General features: G+C 39.0%; 1 pseudogene; it reads right to left on the bottom strand.

Moving 5' to 3' along the window:
- Positions 1–182: 182 nt before the first annotated feature.
- Positions 183–2,155, bottom strand: LOC146453564 (uncharacterized; annotated as a pseudogene).
- Between the last annotated feature and the right edge of the window lie 5,077 nt (positions 2,156–7,232).

Here is a 7,232-nt window from a genome sequence, read left to right as displayed (position 1 = left end):
TCATCTTTAATTTCATGACAAGCTCTTTTCTTTACTTCTTACTTACAACAAACATCAATCTCATCCATAAATACCCCCAAACCTTCCCAAACCTTACAATTCCCAAACCTACCCAAAACTAAAAGAAAAGACAGTGTGTTGGTAGATCACAAAAAGGTCTAGTACATATCTAGTCTCACTTATCAGTCTGATAAAGGTCTCTTCTGTGGACTAATACGTGCCGTCATCTCGCCGCTGACCGCTATGGAGTTCCGCGTGGAGTCTACCCATTGAATTGCATTCACCCCAGACTGTCCATGAGTAATTGCGTTATCGAAGTTCTTGTCATATTCCCAAGCCCATGAAATGATTTCCTAGGGAAAAAACATCAAGAACAAAAGATATTATTCCCACGGGTGAAACCCCAAAGTAGTCAGCAGAGAGATGACAGCTATGACCCAGTAATCCTGGGAGGGTAACTAGAGACCCTGTTTTCAAAGCTATCAAAACTCTGAGACTATCGAGTTTATTACTAATTAAGAGAAAAACACTCACATAAGACATGGCTGAATTGAAGATACGTTTATTACCCACACAGAAAACCTAAATCAGCTTAATATAGGTTGTCTGCGAAAAGTTCACACTTTATTTTGCGGCTGACGCTGGAGACGTGCCATTCTTCTGCAGCCCCGTGTTCCCAGAAAGATCCCTTTTTCTTGCCTTTTTCTTGCCTCGCAGAATCGTTTAATGTGGCCAAGTTTACTACAGTAGAAACACGACATAGGCCTTCCCGGGTTTCTCGGGAAATCTCTGACATTTCTCTCCCGGCATTCCCTGTAATAGGGAGACAGCTGCGGTCCCGGCCCGGTCCCTCGAACGATAGTGTTTCTCTACCTTCGCCACACAATCGAAGATCTTTTCATGATCTTTATCACCCAAAAGGCGCAGGACGAGACTTCTAAATTGATCCCGAGGCACATCGAGCTTTCCACGGACTATTTGGTAAACCAAACGATAGAAATTCTGGCGGTCATGCTTGGTATCTTGAGCCGTAAGTTGAAGCGATTCTAGCATCTAGCTCCAAGGCTTCGTATTTATTGAAATCTGGTAGGGGACAAGATGCGTAGGCCATAATCTTCATTAAGGTGTTCTCCACAGATGATCTAGTCATTGTCTCAACTGTCTGGTTCAATTTCAGTTCTTCAGCTTGTAACCTCTAAAAAGGAGAAAAATTCCCAATCAACAAACACGCCATGACCAGTAAAACTGATAACTATACTCCCGGACGGAGCATACCTAGTGAGTCTTTGCCCTTGTAACAATACATGGTGTATCTATATCTTTCAACAAATATACCCGGTGGGTTCTCGTTTCGTGCCTGGACACAGCGTATAAATCCTGATGAGAAAACTCACCCCCGGGACTACACCCGGCGTATAAACCCTGGTAAGAAACGTCACCCCCGGGATTACAACCGGCGTATAAATCCTGGTGAGAAAACTCACCCTCGGGACTACACCCGGCGTATAAATCCTGGTGAGAAAACTCACCCTCGGGACTACACCCGGCGTATAAATCCTGGTGAGACAACTCACCCCTGGGACTACACCCGGCGTATAAATCCTGGTGAGAAAAACTCACCCCCGGGACTACACCCGGCGTATAAACCCTGGTGAGAAAACTCACCCTCGGGACTACACCCGGCGTATAAATCCTGGTGAGACAACTCACCCCCGGGACTACACCCGGCGTATAGATCCTGGTGAGAAAACTCACCCCCGGGACCACACCCGGCGTATAAATCCTGGTGAGAAAACTCACCCCCGGGACTACGCCCGGCGTATAAATTCTGGTGAGAAAAACTCACCCCCGTGTCTACACACGGCGTAATTAAATTACCATATCTCGAGTTCGTTTTGACCGCCGGCAGCAACATTTTGGGCAGCATTTGACCCGCCGCCTGTGCAACCTGTGGCACTGGTACACCTTGTGCGGCTGGTAGAACTTGAGCAGCTTATGCAACGTGCACGGCTTGCGGAACTTGAGCAGCTTGTGCAACTTGCGCGGCTTGTGGAACTTGAGCAGCTTGTGCGACTTGTGGAACTTGTGGGCCTTGTGCTGGAGGGTTTACTAGCGGTTGAGGAAATTGTACTCCCGGCGCTGGAGCTTCAGCCATAATTCTAGAAAATTCGCGTGAGTCGAAAACTGAAGAGATGTCGTTCACTGCTCCGCTGGCTGAGACTAAGCACGAAAGGAGTGTTATTCTGCTTCGACTCGGTATTTATACCCTTAGAACACCCTCATGCACATGCCTGCGTGCATTGAATCGCAAGGGATGTGTTAATTTAATGTATTTCAGTTTCGCATATCATTAGGAGTGTTATGAATAGTTATCCATAGAAAACAACAAAAAGAATAAACGAATTAAAAATTATTCTTCTTAAGAAATGAGAGAGAAGGACTTGAACGGAAAGTTTTTTCGTGCTCGATTTGTGCCTAGTTCTGTTTTGAATTAAGCGAAAACCTGAATTTGAGGTTGCGTCATTTTTCAGCCCAGCACAAGCCCTGTTTATTCAGAAAGACATTAATTAAAAGTAATTCATGCATTAGGTTTGGTTCATCTGAAGATGAGCGTTTGACCAAGGGGGAAACATCCAATCAACATTTTGCTTCCCAAACAAATGATTGCTCGTTAGCCACCACCTCTGACAGACAAAGCTTGTCTAAGCAGGAAAAGGTAATCAATCAGAAACGAAATTTGCGTCCAACTTGTCAGGTCACAATTTCAGCGGTAATGCGTTCTTCGTGCATCAGATGTCAGTATGCGGCATCGACTATACTAAGCGACCTTGGCGTTTTAAGCATTCTGATTGGTCTAAAAGCATCCGTACGAAGTTTAGCGATTAGCTGAGATCGGCTTACCTTTATTATAGTATTCCCTAGAAAAATTAAACTTAAGCACTGTTAAATACGAGATTAAAATAACTAAATTCAATAAATACCTAAGTAGGTTTAACCCGAGGGAGAAAAATGGAAAGTGAACTCGAAGAAGAAGAAGAAATTTATCACCACAATTGAGTCATAAATCAAATTTGCTGAATGCCTGCTTCGCTTGGTGTCAATGACAGTTCCACTTATAAATTAGCTGCCATGAATTCAAGTATCAACTGTGACTATTTCTGGGTAATTCCCGTTGAAAGTTGGTAAGAATTTTGTCCCATTTAAAACCCGTTGCCTAACGGCTACAAACTGATAAACAAAGCTGCGGCTTCCACATCGGTACAGGAGCTTCATTTTCCTCGAAAGTAGCAAAATAAAGTCTCCTTTTCTTTAATCTTGAATTTGTTAACATGTGGAAAGGTCCAACTGCGACGGTCTTTCGTTTATTCATTAGTAGGTTAACTGAAATGCAACTCATTATCATTTACTTCATTTATTTATAATTGCAAAGTGTTCAATTGTTTCAGAATCGGCAGGGTTAGAATTTTTTAACCATCCCGCCAAGATTTTGCAAACAGTAGGTCTTACTCGAAATTACTCGAGATGCATTGAATACCAAGAGTCACAAGTCTGCAAATGAGGTTTTACTTCAGTCAATATACCTGTCAACTCAATGTAAATCCCCTCCCCCCTCCCCCTCCCACATTCCTAGAAATGTAGGAAGTTTAGCACAAAAAAAAAACAATTTCTCCCTCCAACAGCATCCTAAGGCCCGGTTAAAACGTCGAATTTAACATGTGCCGAAACCAATTCAGCAAGTAAATGCATGTAAAGTTCGACGTCTAAATCAACTCAATTCGACAGCTCTGAATTAAATGCGACTTCTGCCGCATCTTTAAATCGGCCAGTCGAATATTCGACGGAAGTACGACTGTCCCTTTATACGTCGAACTTCACATGTGCCGAATTGAATGCATAATTTTTTTTGACTCCTTAAATTTGTCGTCTAATCAAATGTCGAATTTAATAACTTGAGCCGACCCAAATCGGTAATAAATTCGGCACGTGTAAAATGCAACGTTTTAACCGGGCGTAATTCTGAAAGTCGTAGATGACATTTGTTTCTTTGCTATACGAAGTGGGAATTTCGTGTACAGAATCTTCTGTCGGCTGAAAATAAAAGTATTAACACGAGATTGTTGTCCAAACGATATTTAATAACAAAGGCCAATTCCCTCGATAAAATGACTGGGAATGATCGACATGGAATCTAAATGATTGCATGTGCGGTTCCAGTACGACATTTACCACTTTGCAAGGCATAGTCAGAAAATTCGATGAATCTTACGATATGAAATACAGAAAAAGATATGGCTGACAATACAACGTAAATTAATACTGACATGTGAATTACCTCGTTGCTGAGAATAATTTAATCTAAATCTCGATAAAGCCAAAAGGCGAGAGTGATTACTCACTTTTATTAAACCAGGAGTAAAGTCCCCACCATTTCTGAGTAATTTGCTTTAATAGGGAAGTGAGTGCCAGATACAACATAACAAAATATGACATTCAGGTAGGATAACAGTAGAAACTCATCGGTGGTGCTTTAGAACCAAACAAAAATGGAAAATTATTGACTAACCAAAGCAACTGAAAGATCATGTGCGGAAAACTACATAAGGATTACTATCAACAGAAAATATTTGCATTATCAGCAGGATCTTCCTTAGAAATATCTTTGGCAACCTTTTAATCTTCAAGACAAGAATCGAACAAACAATTTAAGAAAGATGATTAGTTTTTTTCTGATAACCCTCGATAAGTAATATTATCCTAAACATTAAACTTAATATGAAATATATATATCACATGATAGTCACCATCCGTGTATGGTTATTTGTTGGTAGTTACCTGGGTAACAATCAACTGAAAGAACTGCCCAAAGGCGTTTTTGATAAGAATACCCAGCTGATTGTTCTTTAAGTAAAACTCTTCTTCTTGGTCTCTAGAACAAAACCTCGAGAGACGTTAGGGTTCCTCAAAGGGAACTCTTACGTTTTTCTTGCTATCAAAAAACTTCCCATGTGTATCCACATTTCGATGAAGCAATGTTTAACTGTAAAATAGCCTTCAATTTTAATAAAAACTGGCATTTTAAGCAACTTTAACTCACAATTGACAATTGAAAAAAAAAAGGTTTCACTGTTTAGCCGCATCTCTAAACGTTGCATTTTAAATGCTTTTGTATGTTTGAACTACATGAGGCATTTTGATCCAACATTTTGCGTCACGAACAAATGTTCTCTCGTTTAGCCACCGCATTGCTTTTCTGGGCCAGAAAGGCAAAATAGAATTTACGTTAACTACTCACATCACAATTTCAGCGGCAATGCGTTATTTGGGTAGCATTGCTTTACATGAGTCGAACCTAATTACGGTTTAGCTTGACCAAAATTTAATTAAGTTCGTCCGGCCGAGGATACCGTCGAACTTAATTCAGCCGAACTTAGCCGCAAGATCAAATAAAAAGCAAAGCGGTCAAGAAATACATCTCAAGGATAATTATCAGAAAATTGCCAAAATAAAAAATGAAAATATGTTTTTATATAGGCAAAAAAAAAAAATAGAATTAAATAATACAATAAAGGAGTTTCTTCAATAATTTTTGCATGTTTATCCGTTTCGATAAAACAATAAAACGAATAAACAAATTTAAGATTATTATTATTATTATTATTATTATTATTATTATATTATAGAATTATAAAATTTTAGTCTTACTATTGTTAAAAAATTGTGCTTGAAAATAGCTCTGTTCTGCTTGGAAATAGTCGCTTTTTTTAATCGAAATGAATTTTAAATATTGAATTGTAAATAGGTTTTAATAGTTCTTTTTTCTACTTTTAACTTGTAAATATCAATTTTGCTTGGAATATTATAATAAAGAAAGATATTATTATTATTATTATTATTATTATTATTATTATTATTATTATTATTATTATTATTATTATTATTATTATTATTATTATTGAGAATTAAGTGATAAGATCTTGAAGGGAAACGTTTTTCGTGTTTGATCTGTGGCCTAGTTCTGTTTTGAATTAAGCGAAATCCGAAATTCGAAGCTTGGTCACTTTTCAGCCCAACACTAGCCCTGTTTTATTCAGAAAGACATTAAAGTAATTCATGCATTATTTTCGGCTCATGTGAAGATGGTCGTTTGACCCAGGGTCAATTTTTAGCCGTTCTTCACGCCTGGTGCGGTTCAGCCGATCCAAATATAATCAGTTGAACTCAAACACCGTACTTAACATGAGTCGAACACAATTCAACTAATTAACATGAATTGAGTTCGTGTGAAGTTCCGCGTTTGACCCAATCAAGAAAGAAGAAAATGTCTCATCGTTTAGCCGAGGCTTTACATTTGCCGCTATGGCTTATTTGATATGTTGGGAGAGAGTTTTCTCCTTCAATTTTGGTGTTACCAGAGACAATGTTTGATCATGTGGACATTCAGTGATTCCCTATACTCGGTAGTCTGGCAGGATACTAAACCATCGGATGCGTCCAAAGTCGAAAGAATTCAAGAAACAGCTGTCAGAGTCGTGCACCACGAGAAAAGTAGTACCTAAGACGAGCTACTTTCCACAACTACTAGACTTGTGACTCTCTAAACCGAAAACCATAAGGCATGTCATTAATAGAGCTAATGTAATAAATGTACCAAGTGGATGTTCACAATAATTTATTAATTTATTTTTAAAAACGAAAGACCGCAGCCACGGCTTAGAAAATTAAAATTCTTTTCCTACTCGTTTCAAGAGAGTCACCTACCGAACACATTTAATAAAGAACCCAGTCCCACAGATATGACCCAAGTCTTAGATTCAGGAATTTTAGAAGCGAGGGTTTATAATAAAGAAAGGCGTAAAAGAGAGGATAAATGATATGGATAAGAGGGTTATTTTCTACACAAATTGTGTAAGCTTCGTTTCTTCGGTTCTACTTTGATAGGAGAAGAAGTTGAGCTGTCTACTATTCCCTCGATGCTTTGAAATTCATTACTAGGGATGATGTTCGTCTACGCAAGTTTGAATTGCAATTTAATCAGTTGGTTGGTTTCCTCCGCGGGCATACTGTGTGATTTATGTAAATAAGGTAGTGCGTGAGAGACATAACAAAATATCGTATTCAGTTAATGCCAATGATTAGCTTGATTGTTGGGTAATTTCTGTTTTAAGAGTTCAGAAGATACAGGATCGTGTTGCAGTTCAGTTTTCCCGTCGTTTTCGAAATAGACACAGGGC

This window comes from Pavona decussata, unplaced genomic scaffold (genome assembly GCF_977016875.1).
Source record: "Pavona decussata unplaced genomic scaffold, jaPavDecu1.1 SCAFFOLD_329, whole genome shotgun sequence".
NCBI lineage: Eukaryota > Metazoa > Cnidaria > Anthozoa > Scleractinia > Agariciidae > Pavona > Pavona decussata.
The sequence above is the reverse complement of the archived record's forward strand: the minus strand, read 5'-3'. Positions and strand labels throughout refer to the sequence as shown.